The sequence below is a fragment of the Rhinolophus hipposideros genome (assembly GCF_964194185.1).
Source record: "Rhinolophus hipposideros genome assembly, chromosome: X".
In the NCBI taxonomy this organism is placed as follows: domain Eukaryota; kingdom Metazoa; phylum Chordata; class Mammalia; order Chiroptera; family Rhinolophidae; genus Rhinolophus; species Rhinolophus hipposideros.
Genome location: NC_138046.1, coordinates 94,943,640 through 94,960,982, shown reverse-complemented (window position 1 = coordinate 94,960,982; position 17,343 = coordinate 94,943,640).

Here is a 17,343-nt window from a genome sequence, read left to right as displayed (position 1 = left end):
GTATTTTTCTGTACTTCCCAGATACACTAAAATGAGTAACTAACTTTTATAATCTTAGAAAGTATTCTAAAGAATTTTTCTTCCTTTCTTCCTTTCTTCCTTTCTTCCCTTCCTTCCTCCCTCCCTCCCTCCCTCCCTCCCTCCCTCCCTCCCTTCCTTCCTTCCTTTTTTTCCAGAGAAATTTGTGTAATCTATGTGAATGGAATGCCAGAAGCAAGGAACAGGATGGGAGGGAAGAGAGGGAAAGGGTGAATTTGAAAATGAAAATGGGAACCAGACCAGCAAGGACCTTGAATTCCATGGCTGCGTTGCAGCCTGTAGTTAAGGGCTTTTAGACAGGAAAGTGCTCTGATAACATCTATATTTCAGAAGGAGAGCTCTGGTTACAGTGGGAAAGATAAATTGATTTTGGAATTAAGAAGCCATTGGTGATGGTATCAGTTGTTTATTGCTACAATAATGCTGTGTAGCAAAGAACCACAGAGCCTCAGTGATATACAACAGTGTTTATCGCTCACCTGTCTGGGGGCAGCTGGAGGCCAGCTAGGCGACCCTGCTGGTCTTCGCACGTTTGGGAGCGGTTGCCTATTGGCTGAGCTAGACTGGCCTTGGCTTGTTCCGACTGTCTGTCCGGATGTGTGTATAGCTAACAGGCTTGGAAGCCAGGGATGGTATCTCACTCCAGAGCGAAGGGCAGGCATCCTTACCACCTATTATATAAAAGATTCAAGTTCCCTAACCTTTGAGTTTGTCTCCTGCAGTGCTGGTGGTATTAGGGTGCCTGTGTGTGCAGGCACCCATCGGAGCCCATCCACGTCACCCTGGTCAGACTTGGAGAGCAAGGGGGACTGATGCATATACACTCGTGCTCACGCTGGACGCTGGGCCATGAGTAATAAAATCTTTGCCTTTGACACAGAAGTCACATGTCTCCTGCCAGCAAACAGGAAACTGGCAAATTAATGGGGTAAAAATCTCAGGTGCTTCACAGTTCTTTTTTATTTTATTTTTTTATTTTTATTTTTATTTTTTTTTTAATTTATTGGGGTGACATTTGTTAGTAAAATTACATAGATTTCAGGTGTACAATTCTGTATTACATCATCTATAAATCCCATTGTGTGTTCACCACCCAGAGTCAGTTCTCCTTCCATCACCATATATTTGATCCCCTTTACCCTCATCACCCACCCCCCAACCCCCTTACCCTCTGGTAACCACTAAGCTATTGTCTGTGTCTATGAGTTTTTGTTTCTCATTTGTTTGTCTTGTTCTTTTGTTGTTTTTGGTTTATATACCACATATCAGTGAAATCATAGGGTTCTCTGCTTTTTCTGTCTGACTTACTTCGCTTAGCATTATACTCTCAAGATCCATCCATGTTGTCACAAATGCTCCTATATCATCTTTTCTTACCGCCGAATAGTATTCTATTGTGTATATGTACCACAACTTCTTTATCCATTCATCTATCGAAGGACATTTTGGTAGTTTCCATGTCTTGGCCACCGTAAACAAAGCTGCAATGAACATTGGAGCACACGTGTCACAGTTCTTTTTAAAAAACTTTTATGTTTTATTGAGATATAATTGACATACAGCACTGTATAAATTTAAGGTGTGCAGCATACTGACTTGGCATACATATATGGCAAAATCGTTATCACAATAAGTTTAATTAACATCTATGACCTCACAGAGTTACAAAAAATTTTTCCCTTGTGATGAGAACTTTTAGGATCTACTCTTTTAGCATCTTTTAAATATACGACACAGCAGTGTTAACTGTAGTCATCATGTTGTACGTTACAGCTCCAGTGCTTATTTATTTTATAACTAAAAGTTTGTACCTTTTGACCACCTTCATCTAATTCCCCCACCTCCCACCTCCTGCCTTTGATAACCACAAATCTGATCTCTTTTTCTGTGAGTTTGGGGGTTTTTTTGTTGTTTTTAGGTTCCACATATAAGTGAGATTGTACAGTATTTATCTTTCTCTGTCTGACTTATTTCACTTAGCATAATACCCTCAAGGTCCATCCGTGTTGTCACAAATGGCAGGATTTCCTTCTTTTAATGACTGCATAGTATTCCATTGTATCCATACACCACATTTGCTCTATCCATTTCAGACCCTTCACAGTTTTTTTGTGTGGTTTTATTTTTTGGTATATAATAATATTTATTTTGTTATTGTCATTATTATTATTATCATTCCTCCTGAGATAAAAGAGTCATGAAAGAATGCATCCTAGAAAAAAAATGCATTTTCTCCAAAGAGAAGTTCAAGAATGATTTTTCAGTAACTAACCACAAAAAATTGCACACAGACAGCCCCAAAGGCATCCAGGCCAGTCTCTGGGTGTAAAAACAGATAGTTACGACCATCTAACATGAGAACTGTGTGAAATAGGAACTTGGTAATAAAAGCCTTGTATTTCTCTTAATACTGTCAGTTTCCCAGGTTAAAACAAGTCAACTTTGCTTCTTCACATCTGATTTCTAACCAGACTACTTGGCCAAATTTAGTGACTGAACATACCCTTTTATATAATATATATTTGACATGTTACAATTTATAAATTTAAGGTATATAGCGTGTTACTTTTGTACATTTATATATTGTGCTATGATTGCCATTGAAGCAATATTTATCACATTATGTCCTGATAGTACAGTATTATTGACTATATTCATTATACTGTGCATTTTATCTCTAGGGCTTATTTACTACTTGTTACAAGTTTGTACCCTTAAATGCCATCAATCTTATCCTCCCCCTCCCATCCCCTGGTAACCACCATTTTACTGTTTTTTTGTGTGTGTTTTTTTAAATAGCTTTGGCATTCTTTTTTAGATTCCACATATAAGTGGTATCACTTGTCTTTTTCTGTATGATTTATCTCACTTAGCATAATGTGCTCCAGGTCCATCCATTTTGTAGCAAATAGTAGGATTTCCTCCTTTCTCATGGCTGAGTAACATTCCATTGTATATATGTGCCACATCTTTTTTATCCATTCATCCATTAATGGGCATTTGGGTTGTTTTCATATCTTGGTTATTGTGAGTAATGCTGTGATAAACATAGGTGTGCATATATCTTGTCAAAATCCTGTTTTCCTTTCCTTTGGGTACTCAGTAGTGGAATTTCTGGATCGGTGGTAGATCTATGTTTAATGTTTTGAGGAACCTCCATATTGTTTTCCATAGTGGTTGGACTACTTTACACTCCCACCAACAGTGTGTAAGGGTCCCATTTCACAACATCCTTGCCAGCATCTGTTCTCTCTTGCCTTTTTGATGATAGCCATTCCAAGAGGTGTGAGGTGATATCTCACTGTGGTTTTGATTTGCATTTCCCTGATGATGAGTGATGTTGAACTTTTCATGTGCCTGTTGGCCATCTGTATGTCTACTTTGGAAAAACGTCTATTTAGTTCTTCTGCCCATTTTTTAACCAGGTTGATTTTGTTATTAAGTTGTATTTGCTCTTTACATATTTCGGATAGTAACCCCTTATTAAATTGAACATATCCTTTTTGACTAAGATTTGAGTAGTCCAAGTTTGAACATCCTAAAGACAAATACTCCAGTGTTGTACTAATTGTGTTGATCTCTGGTTTCCACCAGAGCATTCAACTGGTTACTTAAACAATTTGAGATTGCATCCTCTAAGTTCCACTCTAGTAATATTTCCTTGGATTTAAAGATTACACTCTTTTAAAAGAGTTTAAAAGAATTATTAACTTAAAAACTCTGTTAGTGGCGACTGACTGTATCTGATCCAAAATTTAAAATGGGATAACCGGTGAGGCTCATTGTTCTCACTGACCTACAAGTTTCTGCAGGAATTCCTTGTCTGACCTTGCAACATTAACACCTCCTGTGTTACAAACCGATATCACTACAGTATAAGGAGGATCTTCCTCTTTCTGCCGGAGTGGTGTAACCCAGTTGGTTATTGACAATCAAATGGACACTCCCACCAATTCTGAAATGTGGGAGATTAGAGTGTAAATGTTTCGGGAATACTCCCTTGACTACAGACAGAAGCATCACTATGAACCTGTAAGCAAATGACTTTGTCCCCAGGCTGAGCCGAACTGTCTGGGAAGTGGTCCCCGTCCTGCCTGGACTGCTGCCTTCCCCGAGTCTTCCTGACGGCTACAGGGTTAACGGCCTCTAGGTGCAAGGGGTTAGGCAGCATTGTCACGTGCAGGGGATGGTGTATACCAAAGTTCACGTCAACCGACGAGGCCAGGTGAGACAGCACATCTCCAGTGGCTGGGACATTCTCCGGAAATTCACTTAAGCATTTTAGGAAACATCAGCTCTGGAGGGAACCGCTGAAGGCCTGTCAGTAAATTAAGTCTCCCTCTATGGGGCATCCCAATGATGACATCGGGTGATCCCACTGTAAGCTGACATTTTCAGCAACTCATGGAAAAAGCCCGTCATGCTTTCAACTCCTTAGTATCCATATCGCTTCACTGTGGCAAACTTGGTGGCCAAAAAGTGGTCAAACTCCTGAGATTCTAAGCATTAGTTTGGACAGATGTGTTCTCTCTTCTGTGGTGTCTCCTTTTTCAGTTCCTCAACCGCTTGGCAAACCAGTCTTTCTCCTCTTGGCTCTGAAGCTGGGAGGTTTCAATAGAAATCTGCCCACTAGATTTGGTCGAGACAGGCTAATACTTCCTCCAGCGAGGCCTCCGTCCTTCCTCATGTTCAATAATCCTGTGGTATTAAAGGGTCCCTGCAGGGGCTGCATAAGGGCTTGGATTTCAGGCACTTTCCCTGCAGGGCTTGTCCAGTGAAGAGAGGGTTGATGTTGGCAGCTTTGTGACCATGCTCACAATATAGTGTCACAAACTTGGCAAGTCCATGATCAACTGGGGGGCGAGCCAGGCCTCCCCTGGGTTCCCGGCTCTCGGGCTTACTCGGCCGGTAGCCATAGACACCCCTTTCCGTCTGGTAGCCACGCCCGGGGAGGAGCAAAGGGGTTCGAACATGGCCATGTTCCGCTTGATCTCCTGGTCCAGAGAATGTGAGGCTGCAAGCAGGGAGAGTCGCTTCTGCAACCCCTTCACAGTTCTTGACATTAGTTTCTTCTCCCTCTCAGCCATTGGATCCATGAGGCCCTCTCACAGCTGTATTCCCAGTGCTGGGCACAGGAATTGTATTTAATTAGCACTTCAGACATATTTGCCAAATAAGTAAATTAATCATTTTTATTTACCGTGTTTTGCCATGTCTAATGTGCACCCACGTTTTTGGCCCAAACTTTCAAGGAAAAAAATCTTTCATTTTAATTTTTTAATTTAAATTTTCATTTGTTTACATTTAGGTACTTGTTTTTTGTATTGTAAAGGAATTTTAGCATTTATTTTTTAACATATTATGGTACAAGAAATTTTATATAACAAATAATGACAAAACACAAGAACAGATACGATGTACCAGAAATTTTATGTACTGGTAACAAATTTATGATATTTACGCATCATAGATGGCCAAGAACTCTTCATCGTTGCAAGTTCATCGTAAGTTCAACAAAACCAATTATATTCCAGGGTATCATTTTGCATACAGACATCGTTTCTGATTTCTAGAGTTACACTTTTAACTCAAAAGCATAAATAAAAGAATTAAAAACATTTATATAGATACAGAATTAGTACTACCCATGCATAATGCACATCCTTATTTTTCCCTCACAAATTTGGGCAAAAAAGTGTGCATTATACATGGCAAAATATGGTACTCTTTGTTTTCAATAAACAGACTTGAAAATATCATTTTACTTGTCATGGTCATCAGTCTCATCATTGTTATTGCAAGTAAGGTTTTCCCTCTAGTAATTGTTAAGACAGTGGTATCACAGCATTGGAGTACCTGGGTATATCATAATTTTTAAATCATTTTGGGGATGGTGCCTGATGCAGGGCTTCTTTATATCGAATACAGTTATACGTAGTCTCTAATGGATGTTGTCCTCACTTTTCTAAAATTCACTTACTTATGAGCTTTGATTTCTTCATGAAATTTTTTTCCTGTCGACTTTAGAAAAGAAACTTATAATGCTTCCTTGTACACTTGTTGGCTGGATTCCCAACTATTTGTCCAACTGAGTGGGTAAGCTGAGAAGGAAGATGGGGGGAATAAACATAGGGCATCAACTGACTCAAAAAGGAGAGAAATGGATAAAGGTTAGGACAACTTGTTCATTCAACTGTATTGTGCAAGTTTTCTGCAGCTGTCTATTCAGCTGCTAAAGTCTGGGTTAAAGTTCAAAAGGGAAAGTTCTATGTGCACAGATTTTTTAATTAAAAAAATGTTCAAGTATTCAAAACTCAAATATTTTCATACATTAGAAACCCAGTGATGAATTTTAATAAAGCATATATGCAGGATGGAAGAAGTTCAGCTTAGATTTAAACATCATCAATGTTTAAACTGTATTAATTTTAAAACCTCAGCCCTAGCACACTTAGAGAGCTTGTCTCCTCCTGCTGACTCTGGTGACAATCTCTGGGCTAAACGTGAGTCATAACTTGTGACATTGCAGACAGCATCTGTGAGGTGGGACGTTTCACTTCTCACTTTGGCTCATGTTTGCTTGTGCTGATTGGAAAGGCATAAGAGGAAAGCAAATGTGGGGAAAGGGTTCTCCTAATTTCATTCAAAAGGCTTTGGATTAAGAAATATTTAAAGATTTTTAAAAAATGGAACAGATGAGACAATTTGAGCTTCAATAAGTATAAAAATGGATACTTAATGCCACAGAACTGGACACTTAAAAATGGTTAAAATAGTAAATTTTATGTTATGTATATTTTACTACAATAAAAAACTACAATGGATTTAATCCCTTAAAGTATGTTTAAGTTTTTAAACTCATAGTGATATTTAAAAACATCCACCTTAGAGGATGTAAGGCAACCAATTCATCATCATCTGAAAACAAATAAAGGGAGATAATTAAACACATATCCTGCTTTTTTATATAAACTGTATCACTAGGTAACCAAATGGTACATCAGGGAAGCATCTCTTTATAAAATTATCCCAACTAGTAAATGGAAATAAAACATAATAGAATTAGATTTTCACCCTTTGCAATGCTCAATAAATTAATTGATCTAGGCAATGAGAATCAACAGCTGCTAATGTTGCAAAAAGAGACAAAACCAGACATTATGTATCTCCTGAGAAAGAACTCAACACTGCTTATAGTCTTGCAAAAGAAATCCAGCCTAAATCTGGTCAAACCTCTGAATTCAGCTGACTATTTTCAAGAAAAGCTGGGGACAGAATATATGTTTAAATGCACCATGAGTGTGCCATCAGTAAAATTCTAATTACAGGAAACTCCATTGGTCATATTGTATGTGTTCTTCAACAGGTAAATTATAAATAAAAGAAAGGGATGAAGAGGGAACCTGTAGATTAAAAGAGATTTAAAAGATGAACCAATAATTTTTTATGAGCAGGGCTCAGCTAGAGTGTATAAGAGGAAATTATTGCTATAAAAATCAGGATCGTGGACATGGAGGGACTTCTGGAGTGGCTCGCAAAGTACTACTTTTTCACTTGGATAGTGGTTATGAATGTGTTGCCTTACAATAACTCACTGTGCTATACATTTGTTTTGTGTAATTTTCTGTGCTTTATTTTATTATAAAAATACATTTAAGTGGAGCATCCAGAATGAACTGTAGTAATCAGTATGAGTCACCCAGGACTGCCACAGGGACATGGCCAGCTGGTCAGAAAGAAAGATAATGAGAGAACTGGTGAGCCCCCAGAGGCCACCTAAGAGCCAAGAATTTGCCCAGCTACTTGTGGGCGGGTAACAACTGAATTGTATTATGAGTTTGGGCCAAGACAGAGTTTTGAATTCCTTGCAGAAATGGATGGGAGAGAGCTCAGAATTTGTTTTGAGCTAACCATGTTTTAGTTCCTGAAGCAATTTAGTTCTTTGGGCATCATAGCTCAAGCCAGCAAAAACTTGGAATTGAACCTTCAATTCTGTGCTCTTTGAGGGCTGTGAGTGAGGAAGTACTGGCTTTAGAGACCCCATTTCATTACAAGGAAATGTTATGAGTGTAGTATCCTATCAGCAAAATGCTTTAGTATCCTATCAGTAATATACAGTACACCTAAAGCTGTGTCCAAGGCAGCTCTTTGTCCACCAAAAAATCCAGAAAAGGTGAAGAGCTTATTACATAAATGATAGCAAAAAGCCCAGATATAAATCCCCAAGTGGAAGGCAGCATAAAATATCAGAGCAGGAGAAACAGTGTGTTCTACCAAAGATTGTATACAACAATGTGATACCAATAAATACCTCTTGGAATCCTAAAATCTACAAATCTGACAATATTAATTGCTGATGAGGATGTGGAACAACAGGAATTCTCATTCATTGCTTGTGAGAATGCAGAAATGCTACAGGCTCTTAGGAAGACCTCTTGGTAGTTTCTCACAAAGCTAAATGTAGTCTTACCGCACGATACAGCAATTTTGCTACTGGGTATTTACCCAACTGACTTGTTGAAAGTTATGTCCATGCAAAACCTGCCCGTTAATGTTTATAGCAGCTTTATTTATAATCACCAAAAACTGGAGCAACCAAGAGGTCCTTCGATAGGTGAATGGATAAACAGTGTACCATATGGTGTATTGTGTATCTATAAAGTGCAGCACTATTCAGTAATGAAAAGGAACATGCTATCAAACCATGTAAAAAATGTAGATGAACCTTAAGTGCCTATGGCTAAGTGAAAGTAGCTAGTCTGAAAAGACTACATAGTTTATGATTCCATTTATATGACATTCTGTAAAAGGCAAAACTGTAGAGACCATAGACAGATTAGTGGCTGCCTTTGAGGAAGGGGGAGTTGAATAAGTGAAACACAGAGGTTTTTAGGGCAATGAAATTATTCAGTATGATACTATTAATAGTGAATACGTGACGATATGCATTTGTCAAAATCCATAGAACTTTACAAAATAAAGAGTAAATCGTAATGTATGCTACTGTTTTTAAAGTTATTTAGGAGGCCAAGGGATCCCAAGAAAGACTGTGACAAAAGAATCGAACTGCATCACAAATGTATGAGAGAACTTCACTGAAGGTGGTAGGGAAAAAGATACTGACCTAAGTAACTTTGGAAATGAGTCGATGCTGTAAGACTAAATACAGAAGGAACTGTACACAAGCACTACACTCTGGTTGATAAAGTGGTTTCCCTTGGGGTACAGGTTAATAATTCTAATGCTTCTGTATATGTATACTGGAAATGAACAATGAAGTAAATAGATGGCAAATCATAGAAGCCAGGTTTCTCACTAATAGATCAGGAGGTTACAGACAAGCAAGGGGAGAAGGGTAGAATGATCCATGTGGTACTAGATTAGAATTGGAGACATCTCCACGGAGATGGAGACATCATGTTTAGCTTAACATAGATATAATGGATACATATAGAAAAATGTATAGATATGTTGATATATACTATTTAATATACACACATATATTTCCTTGCTCCATCAGCTGAGAGTGCCTAAAAGCAATGGCCAGTAGCAATGAGTGTGCCAAGTGCCTAGATCTTGGTTTCTAATACCATTTTCTAATTTAGAAAAGGAACGCAGGCTCCTTGGAGAAATGGCTGATTCTAGAGCTGAGGCACGGAATATGCAAAATGAGCCTAGAGCTTCTCATAGTGCCAGAAGGAAGTGCTAGATAGAGAGAAAGAGAGAGAGAGAGAGAGGCTATGTCAAAAGGAAACAGGAGTCAACTGAATGAGCTCCCAGTGGCCAAATCTGGAACAATTTGAGCAACAAAATAAATGAAGTAGTATTGGATTATAACCCAAATATCCAAATATCCATGAATCCATAGTGACACAAATGATTGAGTAAATAAATAAATAGGCAAGAAGAAATAAATGATCCCATGCAGAAGAATTCGAAATAATTCATGTAGATAACTCTGTGCTCACGGAGGTAAAAAAAACTCCCCACTCCTTAAGTGTGAGCTGTGCATAGTAATGTCCTTCTAAAGAAGACGGTATGGAAAGGGGAGAAAAAGGAGCACATTTACAGTGGAGAAATCTGACAAACAGACGCTCAGCCAGGTGATCGACGTCAACATCAATAGTGATAAGTTATGTTGATAGTAGGTGCCCTTGATATGATGTGATGAGAATGGCACTTCACCTCTGTGGCCTTCCTCCCAAAAACACATAACCCCAGTGTAATCAGGAGAAAAACACCAGACAGATACCAATTGAAGGACATTTTACAAATCACCTGACCAGTATTCCTCAAAACTGTCAGTCATCAAAAACAAGGAAAGTTTGAGAAAAGTCCTGTCACAGCCAAGAAGAGCCTAGGAAGACATGACTATTAAATGTAATGTGGGATCCTGGACCTAGCCTGGGACAGAAAATGCACATAGGGAAAAACTAAGAGAATATGAATAAAATATGGACTTTAGTTAATGATAAAGTATCAATATTGGTTCATTAATTGTGAAAAGTGTACCATTACAATGTAAGGTGTTAACAGTGGGGGAAACTGTGGGATATATGGCAACCCTTTCTAGTATCTTCACTTTTCTGTAAACCTAAAACTATTCTAAAAATAAAAGTTTATTTAAACTGTAAAATAAAGATTGTATTATATACTTTAGAGATTAAGCGATTAATTCATTAACCAGTAATGACTAATTAACTCAAGTATTTAACGAGCCCCTTGTATCTTATCAGCAACTTTGTGGGCATTTGTAAGGGACCCTTATATAAGTTAAAACTTAACTCAGCCTTCAAGGAACTTACAGTCTAATAGGAAAAATGTGGACTTTAACTATCCCATAGGTTTGCTAAGTCATTCTCTTTTAATGTAATGATGGCAGTTTTCATTTTACTGACTCTAATAATTCCCCTTATGCTCCAGAAAGTGTTATAAGTAGGCTTGCCCATGAAGTTCTTCATGTTTCAAAAGAGAAGCTGATTCAATGTCTTAGTTTTCTTTATTTGCAAAATAAATTCATATCTTAGAATGTCAGAGCCAGAAAGGCTCTTATAGCAGAGAGTGTGGATGCCCTGATCTTATTCCCTCCCCCTTACCTCACTGGTATGCACAAACCTGACTTCCAACTTCCACCACCTGCATTTCTTTCCTGAGGGCTTTTTCTGGCCTCCAGAGCCTACTTTGCTAACCAAGAGGTGGAAATACCAGAAAATTAATCCCCCTTCCCTATGTGGGGGAGGAAGAAACTTTCCTCTTGCCCTTCAAGGTTATTTCGGCTGGTCTGATGATCAAATCAACACAAGACAGATTGACAAAAGAGAAAATAACCAAACTTAATTACATATGTATGAATGGGAACCCCACATCCATGAGACAGTTAGAGACCCCACATACACAAGAGGTTCAGAAACAGAAAGGGAAAATGAGGTATATTTTCAAAATGAGGCATTCTGAGCTAAGGATAAGGTAAGGCTCCTTGGGGCTTTACAGAGGAGGAAAGTCATTCACAGGACGACAAGAAGAACAGATGTTGAGTTATTAGATGTTTGTCTTGCCCTACAGACAAGTCAAAAAGGTTATCTCTGATAATCTCTTACTATGGACAAGGCCCCTAATTTAAATTCTTCTAAGTAGTTAAGTATGTGGGGGGGGCGGGGGGGTGCAGAAGTTTCTCTTGAGCCCACAGGGTTTCAGTTGCATTTAGCTCAAAAATAATCGTCATAACACAGAGGCACGTTTTGGAATGAATCATTCTGAACCCCTGTACATAATGGGCCTAACCGATGACTGGCTGGAGGTGGTCTTTCAGCACCCAAGCTCCCTGCCGCTAAGGAGGGATAATTCTGTGGGTGTCTCCATACGTCTCGTGTAGACCCCCAGCAGGATTAAACCCCAGTTGCCCACAGTGGTTATTTACTTCATAGCACACCCTTAATTAGCTACCTTCACTTCCCCAGTCTTCTCTCAGTGTTTCTTCACCTCCCAAATAAACTACTTATCCCAAGTCCTCACCTCAGGGTCTGCTTCTAGAACTCAATAAAATAGCCTTCAAGTTCATTTAGTCCAGGGAAAAAAATGTGCAGAGAAGTGATGTGACATGCTCTAGCTCCCACAGCTAATTAGTAGCCAAACTGGGCCAGCGACTCACACAAAGTAAGTGCTCAATAAACTGTTGGTTGAAGAATAAAGAATGAAGGTGTACAGTCCGTGTTTCCTGCCTGCTAGTTTGGTGCTCTTTCCACTTAAGCAATTTGTCTTAAGTGGTTGGTTGTTAAAAAGTCTACAACATTTGGGGCTACAATTAAATAGATAAACACATAGATTAAGATGGTGATGGTCAGCCATCAAGACTGGAATTTATTCCTATGGCAGGCTGGACCCTTTCCAGGGGTCAGGGACCATCTGGGAATGGCAAAGTTGGAAATGGGATCTGATGTGAGATGTGGATGTACCTGATTGTCACCAAGCTGAGTAGCACAAGCAGGAGCCTAGGATAGAAACAAACCGAGGTGTCAGTGTATACAGCACTAAATACAAGCAGGAGAACTGGTGTGTGAGAGGCAGTGGGGGTCACAGTGCTGGCAAGAAGCAAGGCAGCAGAAAATAGGAAACATCCAGATGGCCTTGGACAAAGTGCTGTGGATAGCTGTCTCCTGCAAGGGAACACTATGGAAGATCTTCCATCCTTACCCCTCAGGATGACCTCTGTTGTCTTAAAGTGGCAGTGCTTAGGGTGTATTACTAACAATTCACAAAATAACAATTATTGAGATTTACAGATCGTGGCATAGACGGCTAGTTGTCTACCTACTGTTCATTCTCCCCTTCCTAACAGAAACACTGTATTGTTGGGGGTGGCACTGTGCTCAGCTTTAAAACAATACTTTTCCAGCTTTACTTGCAGATATTGGTGGCCAGTAATACAAAAGCAAAAGTCATTGCATGTGGCTTCTGAGAAAGGGAACTGACTAATATGAATGATTTAACCTTTTGCTCTTGCCCTTTCCTCCTACCTACTGCCTAGAATGCGTAGTAATGACTCAGATGGGAGCCATGTACCAAATATAGGGGAGCAGAGAGAGAGAAAGAACCTAGGTTCTAGATGCATGTAGAGTTGTGTCGTGCGGGGCATCCAGCAGGGTCTCAGCTCCCGCTCCCCACATAAGAACGCAGGACATGGTGAGGCCAAAAAGGAACACCCACGGAGCCATAAGTAGGGGAGTCATACCACTATAGTCTCACCGGCGGCATCCGCCTCTCTGTAATCCGCTCTTGCTAGCCCCCATTTTCAGGTAGCGTAGCCATGGCGGTTATATTAGTGGCCAATGGCTCACTGGTTACAGCTGACGGCCAACTAGCCACAGCTGACGGCCATCCGATCACAGTTGATGGCCATTTACTACCTGAGCCAGCACCTTTCCACGTGAGGCCGGGAGCCTGAAAACTGCGCTCCTGGCTCTGTCCCCACAAGTTGTCATATCAGTCCGGGATACCTACCCCTGACTCCTTTTATGGGAGAAAAAATAAACCTCTATTATGTTCAAGCCACTGTAGTTTGAGTTTCTGTTACATGCTGTGGAACGTAATCCTAAGTGATAGTTGACCAAGGATTATTAATGAAGTACGGTGGTACCTTGGTTTTTGAACCTCTGCGTTGACGAACATTTTGGTTTATGAATGCCGTAAACCCAGTGTGGGGACAAAGCCCCAGAGAGCAGTTTCCAGGCTCTCGGCCTCACGTGGAAAGGTGCTGGCTCGGGTAGTAGATGGCCGTCAGCTGTGGCTAGTTGGCCGTCAGCTGTAACCAGTGAGCCCTTGGCCACTAACATAACTGCCGCGGATGCACTGGTTGATGAGTGGAGTTGGGAGTTGACAGTGAGTCAGTTGGTTGGCAGGCAGAGAAGTGGACAGCGGGTTGCAGGTCATGTGACTCCAGCCGCCAGTGAGACTATAGTGGTGTGACTCCCCTACCTATGGCTCCGTGGGTGTTTCTTTTTGACCTCACCATGTCCTGCCTTCTTATGTGGGGAGCAGGACTAGAGGCCCCGCAGGCCGCCCCACACGACAAATGGCGGAGCAGCAGGGTCTCCCACACAACACCCGGAAGTAAATGCTTCGGTTTTCAAACACGAGGCAGAAGTCGAACATGTCACGCGGCTTCCGCTGAGTGCATGATCCTGAGGCCCAGCTGTCAGCTGTTTTTGAACGTTTCAGAACTCGTGGACTACATTTGAAAATGGAGGTACCACTGTACTATATATGTGGGTGGGTTATTGTAAACTTTACTTATGAACTATCCTAAAGAAAACCACTAAAAATGTAGGTTTCCTAAAGTAGCGATTAAGCCACTTAAATCTGAAATCACTACCTGATGTATGAGTATACTGAAAAGAGAACTTGAACTCAGCCAATGCCTGTATCTTTTGACAAAGGAAACTTCCATGCAAATTTGTACTGCTGGATTATCTGCAGCTGTTCCTTTGCTGTGCTATGGCTTCCGGGGGAAGCACACAGACCATCTTGAATAACTTGGATTTGATGTTGGTTTTGGTGATATTGTGATTTATAAGAAATACATACACATATTTGGTTATTCAGATGAACAAAATATATTTCTTACACATGTTTTCCCTTCATTCATAGTTCCTGGCTCACAGCTCCCCAAACACTTGGAATTTCCCAAGCATTAAGAGCAATGGGAGCATCTCTTGTTACAATTACTTGGTCTCTTGTCCTCAGTTCCTGAAAAAAACCGCTTCAGAGCCATAACGGTGAAATGGGTGTCTTATTATTGATAACAAGCCCCTTTCCGCACAACTGGGTGTATGGTAATGAAGGTGATTTTTGGAAATCACCTAAGGATGGATGAACTTTGAAAACATACTAAGGGAAAGAAGTCAGACAAGGGCCACATGTGCAGTTCCATTTATATGAAATGTCCAGAATAGGAAAATAGAAACAGAAAGTAGATCTGTGGTTGCCTAGGTTATGGGAGTCTTGGGGAATGGGGATTGACTGCCAGTGGGTGTAGGGTTTCTTTTTGCCACGGTGAAAGTGTTCCAAAATGATAGCCTGGTAATAATCACACCACTCTATGAATATACCAAAAACCATTGAACTGTGCACTTTAAATGGGTGTAGTGTGTGGTATGCGAAGTATATCTCCATGAAACTGTTAAAAGTGAAGAATTAAAAAATAAATAATGAATGTGATGGATTGAAATACATGAAATATTCTAAAATCCGTAGGCTCATAGTGATTTTCTTAAAAAGTTCTTTGTGGGGCCGACCCAGTGGCTCAAGTGGTTGGGGCTCCATGCTCCTGACTCAGAAGGCTGCCGTTTCGATTCCCACATGGGCCGGTAGGCTGTTAACCACAAGGTTGCCAGTTCAATTCCTCAAGCCCCGTGGGGGATGGTGGGCTCCGCCCCCTGCAACTAAGATTGAACACGGCACCTTGAGCTGAGCTACCGCTGAGCTCCTGGATGGCTCAGTTGGTTGGAGTGCATCCTATCAACCACAAGGTTGCCGGTTCGATTCCCACAAGGGATGGTGGGCTGCGCCCCCTGCAACTAGCAACGGCAACTGGACCTGGAGCTGAACTGTGCCCTCCACAACTAAGACTGAAAGGACAACAACTTGACTTGGAAAAGCCCCGGAAGTACACACTGTTCCCCAATAAAGTCCTGTTCCCTTCCCCAATAAAATCTTTAAAAAAAAAAGTTCTTTGGTCAACTTTAAATAATGTTGGTGAATAAAGGTAAGGGATCAAGCACTTATTCTGCCTTTCCTAAATGAACTGTATTTCAGGGTATCCAACTAGTTGAGAAGAGAAAGATCTTTATTATATAAAAATTCTCACTAATAAAGGTAGAAGAAATGACAAAATTAGAATCTCACAAATTTGTAAAATTTAATGAAATAATGGATCAAGGCAATGTTTTTCATTAGGTGAAAGCTTGATAGGAACTTTAAAAAATTTTTTTCAATTAGAGTTGACATTCAATATTACATTAGTTTCAGGTGAGGATGGAAAAGGGTTAAACCTCACAAGTTCAGAAAACTGAAAATAACCACATAAGATGGCATGAATATAAAAAAAATTAATAACTAAGATGGGCCATGGTGGGGGAAGTCACATCTTTAGCCTAACGCTTCCTTCATAAAGTCAATCTTCACTTTAAGAGAGCCTGTCTGTTGTGTTTTTGCACCTAAAATAACATCCTTTAAATGTCACTAATCTCTTTTTCTGGCCCAGAGCAGGAAACTACACAATCCCTCATTAATATTCTTGTCCCCTGATTACCATCTCCATGTGTGGAGACAGAGTCCCAGAGAACAGTTTCCAAGCTCTCGGCCTCATGTAGAAAGGTGCTGGCTCGGTTATTGCATGGCCGTCAGCTGTAATCAGATGGCCATCCGCTGTGGCTGGGTGGCCATCAGCTATTACTGGTTAGCCATTAGCCACTAATATAACTGCCGTGGCTGTGTTGGGGGGTTGGTTGGTTGGTTGGCAGAGAAGTGGACGGCAGTTTGCGGATCACGTGGCTCCTGCTTCCTGTGTCTCCAACCCAGCCGCCAGTGAGACTATAGTGGTATAACTCCCCTACCTATGGCTCCGTGGGTGTTCCTTTTTGTCCTCACCATTTCCTGTGTTCTGGTGCGGGGAGCAGGAGCTGAGACCCTGCATGACACCATGTGCTGTAAAAAGTGAGCTATTAACTATCCTCCACCCACCTATGTAAAAGAAGTACCTGTCTCTCGAATTTACTTTTATCCAGTCCCAGAGATTTCCCCCGTTTTGCTTTCTCCCACCCCCTTAATCTACCACCAGTGAATTTCATGCAACCTTCCTCCTTTGATTCTATGTGTATAATAAGCTACAAACCACCATTTTGTGGAGCATTTTCTCAGTCCATTGAGATTTTGCTTCCCAGCAATTAGCGTCAGTTTGGCTCAAATAAACTGTTATAAGCTTTCTCTGAGGCTGGATGTTTTTCATTGACACAAGTGTACAACATAGTGGTTAGACATGTGTATAACTTACGAGAAGATTCTCCTGATAAGTCTTGCACTCACCTGACACCATACATAGTTATTAGAATATTATTGACTACATAAGCTGTACTTTACATCCCCATGACTATTTTTTAACTGCCAATTTGTACTTCTTAATCCCTTCAGCTTTTTCATCCAGCTCCCCAACTCCCCTCCCATCTGGCAACCATCAGTTTGTTCTCTGTATCTATGAGTCTGTTTTTGTCATTTGTTATTTTTTTTTCTTTAGAGTCCAAATATAAGTGA